The sequence below is a fragment of the Apteryx rowi genome, unplaced genomic scaffold, assembly GCF_003343035.1.
Source record: "Apteryx rowi isolate R43461 unplaced genomic scaffold, aptRow1 scaffold_21, whole genome shotgun sequence".
Taxonomy (NCBI): domain Eukaryota; kingdom Metazoa; phylum Chordata; class Aves; order Apterygiformes; family Apterygidae; genus Apteryx; species Apteryx rowi.
In genome coordinates, this window is record NW_020448419.1 from 1,063,695 (window position 1) to 1,081,218 (window position 17,524).

Here is a 17,524-nt window from a genome sequence, read left to right on the forward strand (position 1 = left end):
GTAGCATTCTCACTATTGAAACCCAAGCCTTCATGACACATCTGCATTAACTCTTCAGCTCTTCCAGAAAAATAGTCATCTTTTCTCTCCTCCCCGGGTGTATTCAGGGCCACTGCCTGTTGGCTGGCTGGCAAGCCTGAACCAGGTGTGATATGGCCTAATTTTGTATGTGGTGCTTATTCAAACCTGTGTCTTCTTAGAGCTGGGAGATACCGTCAAACACCACCAACAGGCCCTTGACCTTTCTGTAACTTGGAAATGGATGCTTTTCTTAAAAGGTTTGTGAATGTTTACAGGAAAAGGCAACAGGAGAGCTAACAGGATAGCTCTATCTGGTAAATTCACTTCTGTCCCTTCAACTGACTAGCGATAAATAAGGCAAACGCAAGGCTGTTTGTCAAACTAAAAGAGCAAAAGAACAATCTTTTCTCCTCTTGGCATGGCTTCTGACTATGTTTGCTGTCTGCCAGCATGGCTGTGAGTTACAGCACTCTGGGTCATTATTACATACATGGTGCCAGTGAGGGCAAGAATAACCCCAGAAAGAGTCTATTTTCTGCTGCTGAACAAGTCTTGTTATCTTCTTTAATAAATCCAACTACCTGATGTTTAAGAATGACTTGAGCTACATTCAAACTGTTTGTCCATCCATAAACTTTGTCCATCCTTTCCCAGCAATAACACTGGTTAAATATACACACACACACACGCACACAAACACAAACATATAAATATGAAGATACTGTAAATAGCAAGCTCATCATCTGTCTGCTTGAGAAAAGCAGGACAAAGCTCTGGGCAAACTGCGAAGGAAGGAAGGGAGTCGAGACTCATCTGAAAAGGGGAGACAGATTCAGCAAGCAGCGCAGCTCGGTTGTTTTGGAAACACTGGGTTTCCGAAAGCAGAGAGCATTATTGCTTTAGGATCTGATTTTGTTCTGAATGTTTGAGTACTAAATGAAGGGTAACACCACAACAAGAACAAAGTAAGAATTGTTGGTGCAAAAATCATATCCTTGTCTGGCCCCAGCAGTGAAGTTTCTCAGTAGTAAGCACCTCTGCATTTATCCTCCTTGCTCCCCGCAGTGAAAGAGGTTTATTTTTATTCCCATTTTTTTGATAGGAAACTGAGAATCAGTGAGACGATAATTTGGACTTTCAAAGAGTTCCGTTTAAATAACTAGATATAGAAAAGGGCAGTACGCCAGGAAAAAAGGTCTTCTGAAAACATTTCTGCAAACATCAGGAGGGAGCCAAATGCTTTCTGCTCTGCTGGCCCTCCTGGGAAGGACATTTTCTGCAAACCTGGCCTTAATTGGTGCTGAGCACTGGAAAATTCTGGTCCTCTACCCAGCATTATGGCAGTAAGGGTCATCTTGGTGTATCCCAAGCTGATATCTGTCGCATTACACCGTCCATCCTCTAATTCAGTCTTTGCCATGGCTGTACATGCCCAATTTTATTTTGTTTTATTTGTAAAGAATGAATTCAGGGGGGAAAAAATATTCTCCCAACACATTTATTTTTATCCTGTTTTTTTTTTCCCTCCTTCTCATCTTTCAACCTGGGATTTACAGTAGCCTGGCCCTTCCTACCCCCTTCCAAAATGCACCGAAAAGGAGCCATCTGTGGGTTCCCTCTGCTGATATCTTTTCGAAAGACCTTGTAAACTGACATTAATTGTTTTGACTGCGTGCACCTATTCGTTATGACACACTGCTGCCCAACTCTCTTGCCTTTTTTTTTTTCCTTTCTTGAAGTAGTAATCTTGCACGATGCTCAAATATTTGTATACTGTCAGCTCAGAGGGAGTCAGCTCAGAAGCCTTCCTGCTGTCAGCGCCCTAAAAGCAGAGGTGTTCAGTAGTCATTTCAGTGTAAGGAACACATTTCATACTTATCAGACGATTTCTTGTGTACAGATGGGACCCACCCATACCACATTATAGAAATTAGCTCCTCTCCGGATTCCTTTTGATGTAGCCTGGCTTGGTTGTAGAAGAGTTGAGCACATCACCTTCAGAGTTATCTTTGCTGATGTATGAGTTGTTGACTGCACCTGCGAGGAGCTGAAATTCAAGGCTGCACATTTTGTTCTCCAACAAAGCCATGAAAATCTGATGGACTTGCTGGGCAATATTAAATCCCAAGCAAAAGCTTTATAAAAGCTGCTTCAGAACACTATCAAATTATTAGTATTCTTTTCATAATACAGATGGTGTCTCATTTTATTGAAAGAAAAAAAAGAAAGTGAGAGAGTTTTTTTTCCAGCCCTCTTGGGAATTATTTTATTGAAAATATCAAAACTGGGAAAATTTCTCCAGTGCCAGGGGTCAGAATCTTTGACTAGTTTATTGTAATGTGAACATATAAAAATTCACTCAGTGCTCATTCCTTGCCTTTTATTTAATGTACGATCCAGGTAGTTCCACTTTGAATCTTTACATTACTGTCCCTAGCACTGAGCATTTGTTTTTAGTGTCTTAAATTTCTTCCATGAATTCTGAAGAAGGGAGAACTTTAGGAAAAATGCTGTTGGCCTAATATGTTTTGATGTACTATTATCAATAAAACAAAATTTTGTTATTCCACCTGACACTGAAAAAACAAGTGCTATTTATTTCTTCTGGGTAGCTCTCACATAAGTATACTTCTTCTCTGTAATATCTCCAATTAAAAATAGCATTTTCTAACTAGTTCCCTGTGAATCATATCTGCATACCTTAATGTTTAAGTGTTTAATATTTTAATTTCTGTTAATACAGAATAGTAAATGCTGCTGAAAGCCAGATGAAGTAAGAACTATGACAAGTAGCAAAGTTATGTTTCTCTCTGTGTATCAATGTCATCGTCACCAGGTAGTATCAATATAAGGACCAGCCAAGTCATAATTTCAATACAACTGTTTTTTTTCAATGATTGCTAAGGGCAGAATTTGCCATGCAGGCCCTTTATGGTGATAATGATTCATGAGAAGAAAAGAAATCAGTCTGATTCTTACATCACCCATGGCATTTTTTTGGACTGACAGTTAAAATATTTTTTTTACTTATAAACAGATTGTATGTAATCTCTAAAGTCAGGTAAAGGTGACAAATATGGAACAAATATGGTTATATTTGTCAGTCATCTTTTGTCATAAAACTGGGGTGTATCACCAAAGATAGCCTTGTTGCCTCCATGTTTTTGCCTTTTTCTTCTACAAGGAGGCAAGTTTACCCGAGGTGTGTATTTGAACGCTGGGAAGGTTTGTGTCCAGATCTGAACTTGGCAGTAACTCTGAAGTGCCGAATGAAAATCTTGATTTGGAACAACTCTGCTGAATAAAAGCTTGGCTCTTCTTCAGGTTGGCATTACTATTTTAGGCTATGTAGGCTGATATTGTAATACTTATAAATTCCTAAGAAATGACAGCTAAGGAAAGTATTGTATTGGTGTTTCGAGGCAGACTTTAGAAGCAGGAATGCCTTTGTCTGAGATCATACATAGCATCATGTGTAAGTGCTTCTTGTGTTCTCTGTCAAGGGGTTATAAAGTCTCCATCCAAGCAGTTGAGAATGCAGAAATATTGCTGAAGCAAAGAGGAATTTGTTTCGCAGGACTGCAGTATGCACCTCCAAGATCTAGGATGAGAAAAACACACCATCGAGATGTCTTTGATTACTTTAACCCTTCTGTCCTCCACACTGAACCAGCCCCTGTAGCCAGCTCTCTTGCTTCCAGCTGAGATTCCCGTCTCTTTCCAAACAGCCCATCTGAAGTAATCAGGGGACTGAAGTTTTCCTGAGTCCAGGGGCATCTTACCTCATGCATGGTCTAAAACACAATGAAACAAAGGAAGAAAATCACAGTGTAAATTCAGGCCAGTGCTTGTTGCTCTGTTTCTGACTATGCAATCCGTATTGTGTGAATAAATTTAGTTCTGAGTGTTTAATCTGACACCTTTTGCAAGCAATACACTCACTCAAAACACCATCAAAGAATAAACACTACGAGTCTCTTTTAGATATTTGATTGGGTAGCTAATTCACAAATGATTGACTACTCAAGTAGGGAGAGCATATGGAGGCTCTGTGAGCGATTGTCAACACTAGGAAAGTAGGCAGGCAAGCCAATTGTTAAGAGCTGAAAACAATAGCGAACAAGAAAGTCCTTGAAGGAATGTGGCACTGGGTCTGCTCTAAGCATGAATTTATGAAAACGCGTGGCCAAAACAAAAGAAGATGGCAGCATCCTTTCCTATATATGCTCCTCGTTGTTGGTTATTATTATTCCAATTTTTGACACTTGAATGAAATGTGGTATAATTGGGCTTCATAGCTGCTGCTTCAGGCGACATCAATTGCCTTTTTTAAAAATGATGATGGCGTTGAGGGAGACTCTTTTTTTCCTTTTATGTTTTGAAGTTGCTGTACTCTCGGTGCCACTCGTACAATACACGAAAGGGGCATTGTACTCCTGGGAGGGTCTGCAAGGCTGGGGACTGAGCCCGTGAAGAAATATGAGATGGAGAAGAAAGGAAAGTAAACATACTGTAGGATGTTACGCAAAAGCTAATCCCAAGATATCCCTTCTTCTTTTTCCTCTCTGGGTTTTCCTTATTGATAACTCAAGCATTTCACTTCCTTCCCCGTAGCATGCAGAGCGTATAACATTACAGGTGCACGCAAGAAAACTCCATTCCCTGCCCTTCTTTGCTTTGATTCAGTAATCAATTCTGTCAAGTCTGAAGGACTTTAAGCTGTCATGAAAGGAAAATCATTCCTTAAACTGTGTTTATTTCTGCTACAAAAAAACACCTCTGCTTCTTTTGTTTGTATTGATAGGTATACTGCAGGATTTGGTTGGCTTATTTTGATTTGGGGAGGAAATAAGACTAGAAGCATTATGTCATTATGTTTTTCAAAGTTGGGTTCAGCAGGGAAAGGGAAGATGTATTCAGCATTCTGCTTTTGCTTTGAGAAGTAATTCTTTGGGAGGTAGAACAAATCTTTAAAAAATAATGCTGAAAATGCTCTAATGAATAACAGGAATGAACAAACCTACTGGGGGGCTGAATCCTCTGTGGGGGATAGATCCCACAGGGTGTGTGTTAAATATCACATCATGCTCCCCTGCTTCCCACTCCTCCCTGGCTCCGCCAGAACAGGGCTGGCTTCACCCCAGCCTGGAGCTGCATTTTATTTCAGCGTCCCTGAGGAAACTTCAGCACCCAGACCCTGCGGGGGAGCACTGCCCTCACAGCCTGTCCCCACGGCTGCATCTCCAGCGTTAGGGCTTGGGTGGTGATCTGGAGCTGAAAAAAATAGTGAATTCCCTGGCTACAGGGTAAACCAGTCTTTTTCTAGCTCGGTGTTGCCTGAACGACAGGTGGAACGGGTGCAGGAGGAAGGAAGGGGAATGGGTTTAGCCATGTCCCTATAGCTTTAAAACCGAAATATTTGTGTATCTTGAAGGCAGTTTCCCTCCAGACCAAAGGTCTGGATCCAAACAGCCCCAAGTGAAGGACCATCTGTACTGTAGCTCTGCTGCAGCCGATTCATGGAAAAACTGCCAAAGGATGCCCAGGATGTAACCCTTCTGCCAGGTGCTGTCAGCAGCAGTGAATGCTGGGGTAAGATATCAGGAGGTTCCTCCTAAAATTAGCAAATGCACTGACTTGCTCAGATCCCTGTGTGAGCTAAACATCTCCCCTGGGTGCCCTCAGCCAGCCAAGTTTCCTCTTTTGCAAGGCCTAATCTGTGCATAAAGCAAAAAACATTACTGAGAGAAAAGGAGCATAAATGGAGAAACACAACCACAGTAACGAAAATGTCAGTTTGTAAAGTTACAGCTTGTAAACAAGTGTGTAAACTCCCCCTCCTTCCCACGCACACACACACATACACATGTGCACTGTATTTTGGACAGCAATCCTTCTCCTCGCTTCTCTTACCCTCTGGGATGAGTGTTCAGTGCGTATTGTCCCTTTAATCTTTCTTTTTCCTTCTTGCCGGCCCCTTCCCTTAGGCCCCCCACCAGGATTTGTTGACGTTGAGTAGTGAAGATGTTGTCTCTCTACCGCAAGGTCAGACTTGCATCTTTCTGCTCGTACTCGGCCATACTGATGACAGGTATGGTAGTGCTGGTAGAGCTGTGTTTTCCTCTTCTCCCGGTGTCCACTGCTGACCTCTGATTCTCGCCAAAATGCCCAACTTCGATTTTAAGGCTGTGCCAGCCACTGGAGTCCGTTTTTTCTTCCTCTTCATCTTAGTCCGCTCCCATGGTGCGGGTCCCTTGCGAGAGCTGCGCTATTGCCAGTGCCCGACGCAGAGTTGGGGGCTGCCTGTGCGCGCGGAGCCGCAGCAGCGCAAACATGGAGCATGGTGCTCTGATATTGGCGGGCAACACTTGTGACTCTGTTGTCTTCAAACATAAATCTCAGCGTAATTTTTAAGCGTAGACACTTAACTGCTTGTGATTTAGAATCCTAAGCAAACCTAAAATATTCTTTTTAATGAAATCGTTGTGGTTAACCTTTAACTCCTGCCAGTTCACAGAATCCTTTACAAGAAAGGGCAGGAAATCAATAGCTCTCAAAAGCAAAAGCAACAGCCCTAGCATCAGCGCATGCCATATCATGCTAGTGTGCCAGTGCAGAAGAAGCAGGAGATGACACGGAATAGCCATTCTCTGTCTGGATTACTTCTGCTTTACAACCTGGCTCGTAAGAAATCCTCTAAGGAAAAGGGAGGATGAAGGTTAGTTTCACCACCAAGCCATTGGCAGGGAAACATGGGGCAAGTGGTATTTGTCCATACAGGTGTCCCCAAACCCATTCAGGCTCGGAGAGCTCATTAGTGTGAGTATGGCAAGCAGGATTTTGACCTGATTTGGTGTTGTGCTGGTCCTGAAATTTGTTGTTATTTTTGTCACTCTGTTACAAGTTACTATAAAACAGGAGAGATGTAAAATTAACCTAGCCTCTCATCAGCCTCAACTTCTGTCTCTGTGCAAACAAGCAAACAAAAAAATCCTCCTGCTTTGAGTAAGTTTTCCTTTGTTCAGCTTTTCCATGCTTTTGTCTTAGAAGGTTGGACACAAGGTCATTCACTAACCATTTCATGTGGATACAGAAAGTCAGTTCAGGTCTTCTCCCCCTCCCCTCAATTCATATGAAGTCTCTGCTGTGCAGTAATGGGGCTGAAAACACAGTCCTCAAAGTAAAAAAAAAAAGGCCTTTCTGTGGACACGGGATATTGCTGTAAAGCTGAGGAAGCATCTGAAAGAGTTTTGTGGACTTGCTGTGAGGAGGTTAGGTGTATGTGCAATACGGCCAGCAAGCTCATGCTAAAGTGTTGCCTTCCTGTTGGCAGGATGTCCGGATTTCTGTCGTTCCAAAGGAGTGCTGGGAGAGGATGTCCTAGATTTATGCAACACAAAATGTCAAATATTACTTAGGCAGTGAGTTACTCTGAGTTTGTTCCCTGTTAACCAGAAGCTGGGGAAGGGGTTATAAGTTCTTCCACTGTCAATAGTTGCAGAAACTTCTGTTCAGCTTTTGCTTCTCCTTAAGGCCCAGCACCTGCTCCTTTTGGACCCCAGGGGAGGGCAGTTCAGAGTGGCTGTTACTCACAGATGTCAAAACCCCCATGAATATGTCACTCCCTGATGGTAACTATTGTGGTGGCAAGGCTCTACCCAAATATTGCCATGGTTATGGACTGTGAGATCACAGTCCATCTGAGTTGTTCTAGCTTCTGAAGCTGACTCCTCTGTGTCTTAGACAATTATTTAAATCTATATGCTCACTTTCCCTGTCTGTAAAAATGGGCTGACTTTCCTCACAGCATATTTGGAGAACAAATTAATAATGTCAGGCACACAAGAGGAAAAGTTTTTCAATGTGTATTTGCTCTGCAAAACTGTTCAATATTGTTATTATTTATTATGCTACAGACTCATCACTCTCAGCTCCCTTCTGCCAAAAGCTACTTTGAAAGATGGCTAAGTTGCACAAAAATTATGTTCCTTCAATTTTCTTTGTGGGAAGGTTTTAAATGTGGTTTTGGGGGGGATTGTTTTCATGAGGATGCTGTGGTGATGAAATGGGTTTGAAAAGCTGGAATCAGGGAAAATAACTTCTAACTTAAAATTCAGATTGCTTTATTACCAAATTTCTTCTCAAAGAAAAAGCACACGTACTTCAGAGTATAAACAATCCCCTGTGTGCTTTTATACCAGTTAGATTTTCTGTCTATGCTGTCTCTCCCTCCACATTGATACTGCAAGCATAAAAGATAGAGAGAGATGTGAATAGTCCTAGTTACTGTTTGTGAATACTGTGTATGATGTAGCTGATAGATACCAACTTTGCTCCTGTCTCACTCTCTACTTCCAGAGACTTTCCATCTGGTGCAACTTGTGCTGTACGCTCCCTCAGGTTTATGTGAAAACTACTGCGAAAGCAGAGTCATTGATTTTTGTAGGTTTAGTGCCAGAGCAATTTTAGATGGCACAAGGCTGATTTCCTTGACTTTCGCTTTCCTGCTCCTGATACTTCTGTGTCAAACTCAACACCTTTCCCAACACTAGCCTCCTCCTCATAATAACAAAGTACTCAGCACCTCCTCCTCCTCCCTAGCATTGTCAGCAGGAGCCGTGGAGGGTGCTACAGGCGGCTGTATTTGTTGTGACAGTGCCAGCTTTCAGAAGAATCTGCTGAGTTGGTGGGGGGTCTCTATGTGTTTCTGTTTCTAAATATAATGGTTTAATCCCTTTTGGGGGATATTTTACCACTGTGCATCTCTTAGAAATGGGAGTGGTAAGATTACAGCCTGAGCTTCAGATCAGCTCCTGTGTTACGATAGCTGTGGTGGTGAGGAATTTGATCTGCTGCAGATATCAGCAAATGACATGGAGAAGCTTTCCATGTCTTCCAGTTAGTCTATGATAATGGAATAAGTAGCGGAGAGGTTATTTTCCCATACTATTGTAAAAGATCTGCTGAAGGCTCCATTTTGATTTTCCGTATGTGTCAATTTATCCTGGTAAAACTTCTAAGCTAATTTTCATGACCAAATCTGTGAGATCAGGATCAGACCCTGAAGCAGGGCCATATGAGTTCCCAGAAATGATGTTCACAAACTCAGTGAGAGGCTGGAGTGATCTGGCCTGAGTTCCGGGATATGGCTATAGAGAAGTTCTCACGTTTTATCTTTCAAGTGTTAGTACCACAAGGTGCCACGATTTATGATGTGGCACTGGAAACCCTGATTAATTGGCTTGCACCACCGATGTGCAGAAGGTGATGCGTGATGTGTTTTTCCCAGGCATTCTGTAAAACACAGTAGGCAGGGAATGGACTATTTGAGACTGAGGTTCAGACACTGGGACTGTCTGTTCAGCAAAAAGTGTTAAATCATTGCATTAGTCCTCTAACTTCTCCCTCATCCCACTTACGGGGCTTATCGCTCTTCACTGACTGCACAGGGAGATCAGAGTCCTAAACCTGTTCCTCTGAATGGTGTCAGGGTTACATCCCTCGAGCAAATGCCTTCAGTGAAATCTCTGTGGCGAGTGAGACCATTTACATATAGCAAGCAAGGCTATTTAGGTAGGTGCCAACCTGAAAGCTACTTATTTCTGAGCTCTTTGAGGACTCAGACCTTGCAAGATACCAAATGTAAGTGGATAAATGGCTTTTGCATATTAAGTCCAGTGGCCCATTCATATAGGTGACAGAAACGGTCATGAAAAATGGAGACTCTGCCCAACTTCCTTTGAAATAAAATTCTGCACCTTAAGCAGTGAATTTCCTGCGTTTATCTACATATAATTGTTTCTTTATGTTTTACAGCATGCCTACTCGATTAATGAGATTTTTTTCTTTCTTTTCCAAAAATGCGGGATATACAGTGAACTTAGCTTTAGAGATATGACTCCTTTTTGGGGGACTTTTATAAGTCCTAAGCTAAAAAAACCCACCTGCTCTCTAATTATATATTGCTACTGTACTCATGGCTGGGGTAGAGATGCAGGGAGAGAGAGACTGTATCAGGGAGTACATTGCTGTTGCTTATATGCTAAATGAACATGACATTATCTTTGAACTTGAAACCACTTCTTTGAATAACTACATTTTTTACATGGCACAACAGTATGCCACAGCTTATAATAACAATACATCTGCAGAGGGAACTCAAGTTTAGCCTCTTGTTGAATATGCCTGTTTATCAGTTTTCTTGTACAGGGATGAAACCTGTGGTGGTCCTTCCCAAAATCAGAGTGAAAGCATTTGCTGTCATGGGAATTATGGGCAGCTCTCTGACTGCGAGGGGAATTAGGGAGGGGGAGGACTTATAAGGGGGAAGGCTGCAGCTCAAAACTCAGCATTTTTGAGGCCCGTGGCCTGCAGCAGGTGCGGCTCTGTACCTGGCAGTGCAAAGAACATGCGACCGAGGGATCTGCCAGTTCTTCCTGCTGAAGTTTAATGGCAATAGAGTCTATTCTAGTTTTGAGCTTGGACTGTTCTTCCTCCTGACTTCCACACTCCTGTGCTTTTGACAGTTTCTGGTCTGATCATCTGTATGAACTCCTTAGAGAGAACCATACAAGTTGAGCCAGAGGACATACGTCTTTTGCTCTCTCCTTTTACGCACTGGAAGGATGTTACTTTGAAAGTCACACTGTACAACAGCCATTTCAGAGGGTCACTCTCAGCTTCTCTGCAAGCAGAAGAATGCTTTACATGCAATTTAATATAAAACAATGTTGTTTCTTGAATTAAATTTTTTAATCCCATTTTTTGAGAGAAAAGCCTTTTTCATAAGTTTAGAAACAAGGAGGCAGAAATTCTGGGATTTGTTTTTTTTTGGATATGAATTTCTTCAGTCTCTTTGTATTGCTCATTTAACTGTTCTGTCTTTATACTTCCTTTCCATGGAATGGGGATAGCACTTACTTGTCTCTGCAAGGTTTTGGGGGATGTCATGTAATCTTAAACTTGGCATTACCCCCTGGTTTTTGCAGCTGAAGATGGCTTCTTCTTTTTAGTAGTAGTCCTTCACATTTCACACGGTGAGCTATGTTTTCACTCTCCAAAGGAAATTGCCTAGAATTCACAAACCAGAGTTGAATGGAAAAAAGGGACAGAGAAATTATGAAGAATGGAAAGCTTGACCAAATAGGCCAGGCACATGCACTGTGTTTTTCTTTCACATTTCAATCATGAGTCACTCTGCGGTCCTCCTTTCCCGATGAGCTGACTGAGGCAGAAAGAAGAAAAGTAACTCTGATCACATAATAAGCTAGAACTTGAACAGGAATCCAATTAGCTCTTTTGTTTTAACGTTAAACTACGTTGCCTTGACCTCAGCCCACAGGTAGTGTTAATGTCCATGGCTATTGTCAGGCAGTTGTATGAATGTGTTACAAAATTAAATAATGTGGCATTGTGCTGTATGACTAGCACTTACGTGCTAAATTATCACAGCTCTCCCTGACCTTGGCAGCATCATAGGGTTCATATTTTCAGAAAGATGAATTGTTCTCAGAACAACTTCTTCAATGTTTTAACCACGCACACTTTTCTTTAACCTTATGGACACACAGTTTCTACCTCCTTGTACTGTTATGATTTTAAAAACACTGGTCCCAATACAATGCCAACTGAAGTCAATAAAAGGACTCTTACTGACTTCTGTGCTCTTGTACTTTATACTCAAATGAAACTACAGGATTGGGGCCTAAAATAGGAGAAAAAGATGAGGTGTACAGCTTTATGGACTTTAAGAGAAAATCTTGCAGTCAGGTTTTAGAGTCCTCTGCCACTCTTTTGCAGAGTCTGAGCGCAACAGGGCAGGGCGCAGTGAATCTCTTTCAAGACCATCTTGTAGTATTTGTTTAATGCTGTCAAGGCGTGCTCATAGTTCAGTCTGAGAGCAAGAATGAAGGACAAGTTTGCATGTTTTCTCAAATGAATATTAAGACCATATCCAGAGTGACTCTTGTGGAACCAGAGTTAGTGGAGAGTATACAAGGTAGAGACACTTTGTATACTGCCTGCTACTAACAGCTACCGATGGTATTATTCCCCAGACGATATATTAAGTCAAACTTGGCACTGGGTGATTTGAATCACTCATTGCTCTAACTTAGATGCCAGGGTAAAGGGCAACTCCTGCTTTTCAGACCACCTGCCAGGTCCTATGCAATACTCAGGGTGCTTCTCCTTGCAGGAGATTTATTACTGGTAGCAGGTACCGAAGCCCTACAGGCATCAGGAGTGTCAATACTAGCAGGGTAAAATTTGCAGCAGCTGCTCTATCACAAATTTCCCATGAATCAAGCGGTCCCGTGGACTTTACTGGAACTAAGGGCTCACTTTTATATTGCATAATGCTTGTAGCAAGTACGTTTCAGCTCTGCTGTATAATGTACCAAAGTAGCAACTTTGATTTGTTCTGATGAGTTACTTTGTCCAAAGTTTGGACATCCACGTTCAAAATTGCCTTGTACTAGACCTTGACTGCATGGGCAAGCCATATTCTGAAAGAAAATAATTTGCAGACCAGCTGCACCTTTGGGCTCTGGGTTCCTACAGGGAGTAGGAAGTAGGAGTTCCTGCTTATCCAAGGGGGCTGGTCATGGACTAGAGAGCTTTCCAGTGCTTTATCCCCTATTCTTTCATAAGCCCAGATGAAATGTCCATAACTAGGGCACATAGGTGCTAAGGAATCAAAAATACTGTAGTATTTTAAATAATGATAATAATAATAATTGGCCTGCTATGCACAATTCTGCTCTCTGCATCTCCAGAAGGATGTAGTGGAGTTAGAAAAGGTGCAAAGAAAGGCAACTGAAGCAGTTAAAGGGATGGAGCAGCCACATTTATGAGGGGACACTAAAGAAGCTGGGACTCTTCAATCCAAAGAGCAAAAGGCTGAGAAGGGGAAGTGGCTGGAGTTTACAAAACCAGTGGATGAGGTGAAAGCAGAAGGATTATTTATCAGTAGTACCAGAACAAGGAGGCACTCACTGTATCTGGTAAGAGGTTGAAAACAGGAAGGGACTTCAGTTCAAAGCAGTTAGTGAGCTTCTGGGATGCAACAGGCAGCTGTGGGAGCACATCGTATCCGCAAGAAGGGAGTGGACAAATTCACAGACAGCTGATCCATAAGCTGGTACTGAGGGGAATAAGCACAGACACCTGTAGCATGTACCCTGCAACATCCCTAATCCAATGACCACAGGTGCTGTGGGAATACGAGGGGCATGGATCACAGGTAGTGAGCAGACTCGTGTGCTCTCCTGCCGCTCAGACACAGCACTAGGCCAGGCGGACGCGGACCTGATGGGGCAGCACATTTCTTATGCTCTGTGGCTGCTGCGATAATGTCCATGTAGGACTGAAGCGTGTTAGCAAAGCAGCCTGGGAACTGTTCTCTGCGTTCTCTACACCCAAGCTGTGATTAAATGATGAAAGACAAGGTCACTTTTTCAACCAGATAGTTTTGCTTTTTTTTTTTTTTTTAACAGACTGCATATTTAAATTATAGAACTCACTGCCACAAAATATAGTTGACACAGAGATTAGTAGGTTTAAAAAAAACAACAAGAAATAAGGTATTTGACATGCATGTACATACTGAGAATAATCTATGGGTATATATATTTACTTTTTTAAATGAAGGAATATAAACTGTGAGCCTGGGTTCATGTGCAAATAGTAACATGTGTGTGTTAAGAAACTCATGTCCCGGTAGGAAGTTAGGCTGTTACTGTTCATTATAGGGCTTCCTACACATTACTTTGAAGCAGCTCCTGCTGGCCACTGTCAAAATCAGAATGGATCATTGGTCTGACCCAGTGTAGCAATCCCTAGGTTTATATCTTTGTTAATTAAAAACTGCTTTTGACTGGCTGTCTCGTCAACAGAGAGATAAAAAAAGAAGAATCAAGTCATTTAAACAAATTATTAATACTTCATTAAAAACAGAGAAAAAGAGTGGAAAATGAAGACATAGTTGTAGCCTTTTCTTGAAGATAGTTTTCCAGTGCAGTGTAACATAACAGATTAACTGCAATGTTTATTCAGTGTGAAAAAGCGGTTCCAAGAGTCTCAGGTGCTTGCCAAGTCCATAATTGTACCTCCTTAAATACTTTCATTACTTGGAAGTACAATAAGAGAAGCAGAGACACATGCTTTCCATTTTCTTGTCAACAAAACACCTCCAAGAAATTAAACTCTATTTTCTCCAGAAATTTGCAGCAAGTTTTCCCCCCGCCCCCATCTTGAAGAGGAGGGGAAGAAAGCCTCAGAGATGGTGGCAGAACAACATCTCCGTTGGAGGGTTTTCTACATGAGGAAAGACAGGGACTGAAGCGCAACTGTGAGAGTGACTTTTATTAAAGTTTCATTAAATTGCAGAGACCATTAAATGTTGCAGCATTTAAACACAGGTCTGCATTCTGTGTCCCATCAATACATAGAAAATAAAAGAGATGTTGTGCAGTGCAGCATTTGGTTGTATTGCTCTCATCACAGCAGAGCTAGGTTGAACCGGTTCAGAGATCCTTTAGTCCCCCGTTATGGCAAAGCCATCAGTCCTCATGTGTTGTGCTCCGTCACGATACAGACAGCTCAGAGACTGGCTCCTGTGCTAATGCCCCCATAATGTTTTAGCTGCCAAAAGAGCTTCGTGCTCCACTGTTACTTCTCTGTCTTCCCACTGACTGACCCACATTGGCCATGATCAAATACTTTCTGTACCCACCATCAGCTTTCAGCCTCTCCCCAAAGCTATTAAATGCTGTCCAAAAATATCCAACTCTTCCAGATTTCCTACCCTCCTTCTTCTGTAGTTTTTCTTAGCCTAACTAGCTTTTTCTTCAAAATGGTAGCGGCCAAATTGCTGTGCTCTGCTGATGGGCTTGGATGGCCTCCTGGCTAAGGTAGCAGCGAGACCCCAAAGTCTTTGCAGTGTATAGCTGTGAAGGCCAGAAGAGACTGTTTGGCTAGCTCTAGTCTGTCCTGTGCAAGACAGGGTATATAATTTCAGCCATTTCTTGCAGTATTGAACCCAGAAACTTGTGCTTGTTCCCATTTTTTTCCCAGTGCTGATGACTTTATAGCATTTTAAAATGTGAATTCTTAGGGCAATCCAGCTGTTTAGCTTATGCGACACCTATTTCTAGCAGACATTGAGCTGCCCTGTCTCTTTTTAGACAGGTGAGAAACAGTTTGACATCAGCTGTGTTAGCTGTGATGCTGCTGCAGACCTGAACATAGTTTCTTCTGGTCTCTGCTGATCATTAACCCTCAATGAGCATCGTGGTCATTAGCGTAACTCTCAGCTATCAAACAGTGCACTATGTCTCTTCTCTTCTGGCTTTGCCTTCTATTTCATTAACTGAGAAGAAAAAAGCAAGAACGCTCCCATAGCAAGAGCAAATGCCTTTCTTCAGCCTTGTTCTAATGGCCCGGTGAGAAGCCATCATTCTGCCCTAGCCCTCAGCTACAAAAAGAAATATTAGCTTGGAGGTATGATTGAAGAGTTCCTTCTAAATGCATAAAGATAAAATTAGATATTATTAAATGCCCACAGGTCATCTGTGGATAAGTTTTGCTGTAATCTGATCTTCAGCCTTTGCCAGGCCTTACTGTTTGAAGAATACGGGCAGAAGTTTGGGGTTGAGGGTTTTGTGTTTTAAGGAATGTCTTAGTCAAAGAAAACGGGACATTTCTGTGTTTCTCCCTTTTGCATGCCCACCACATGTAGTCTAACCCAGCTCTTTGGGGAAAGCTGGGAGTGAGAGTTCTTACTACCACTCAAAAAAAAAAAAAAAAAAAAAGGTAAACTTCTGCTGTAGAAATTGCATCTGAACACAAGTATAACTAGAATTGCTCATCTCACAGTGTGAACAAGCCTGTACAGTTACGTGAAATTTGCTCTTGAGAAAGGCACAGTCTGAATATTTTATTTATTCCTCTCATATCCCTTTATGTCTCAAGCCCTGATTGTATATCTAAAAAGAACTTCCCTCATCTTTTTAAAGAGAGGTTATGATGTGCCGTGTTGTCTCTCTCCAACTAGTTTCATATTGCACTAACCTGTGGTAATGAAAAGCAATGCTTTCTCCATGCTCAGTGGTAGGTGAAAGAATGATATCTATCCGATGATTCCAGAAAGAATTCAGTTGTATTATTATACGATGCTTGGGGAGAGATTGAACAATACACACCTGAAATCTTCAAATTCCTCCTTTCTCCCTGGAGGGGGGAGGCCTTTTTCTCAGAGGAGCTCAGTTCAGAAGTAGCCCCCGCAGACTAGCGGAGCCAGTGAGGTTCCCGGAGAGTGTTTGTAAGGAGAGATCCCCCTTCCCTCGCGCTCGGGGAGCTTGGCACATTGTGATATGCTCCAGTCACGCACCTGGGAACACAAAGTGTGAGAAGACACTTGCCAGTTTGATTTCCCTGAATCCAGCAGGCCTTTTTAAGGGCAGAAGAATGCCTGTATTTCCACATCAGTTTAATAGTTTGCCCGTAGATCACATCCCTCTCTGTCACAAAGAAATCATCTTGTCCTGCTGTGTAATTAATACACGTGTACAGTGTGGCAAACATTTTCCTGTAGACTGCTTATTTTGCCTGTAAATTACAGGAAATCCTATACAATACACGTGGGAGCCCTGCAGTTTGAAATTAGAATACAAACTGTCCCCACCTCCTCCTCCTTGGCCTGCTTACCATTCAGATTTTGAAATTCCTTTTTGTTTAGATGTGTAATAAATTCTGATAGGGACAAACTCACTTGCTTGTCTGTAGCTAACAATTAATACAGGTTTTCATTCCAAAATAAAAGCACTTTAAGGCTCACTGAATTACTACAAAGGGATGAAACTGCAAGGGGGTTTCCAGTTGTGGGTTTCCTTCTGACACACATGCAACATACAAATTTGTAATAAAATCCCTATAGTTTAAGGTATATTGGCAGTAAAATCAGTGGCCAAGCCTTAGTTCTATGTGATGTCACACCTATATGAGCCCTGAGATAGTATTAAAATAGCAACAGCTGTTACTTACTGTAGACATATAGACTTTTTAAAGGGAGCCTCCATATTTTCCTTTTCCTTACTGGTACTCCATATTTTTAGTGTGTGTGTGGACAGAGGGTTTTCTGCCAGCGTGGGGTGCAGAAAATATATACAGCCGCTGGTCGATTGCTTATGAGCTCCCTGCTACAAAACATACAGCTTGATCTTTTGCCGTTGAATGAGTATTCCAGTTGAGGAAGGGTCCAGGAGTTTGGGGAGAAGATCCCGTGTAGCTCTCTCGTGCGCTGCGGGCTGCTGGCGGCTGCAGTGAAAGCTGCTTCCCCCGCGCACTCTGCCACGCATAATCACATCCCTACCAGGAAGAGAGGTAACTCAGGCTCTTTGAGGCTCTCTCCTGGCCCTGGCTCCTTCTCTCTTAGACTGGGAACGGCAATTGCATCTGTTTATTAGAGAGCATCGGAGTCAAGCAAATTCATGTCAGGATCTGT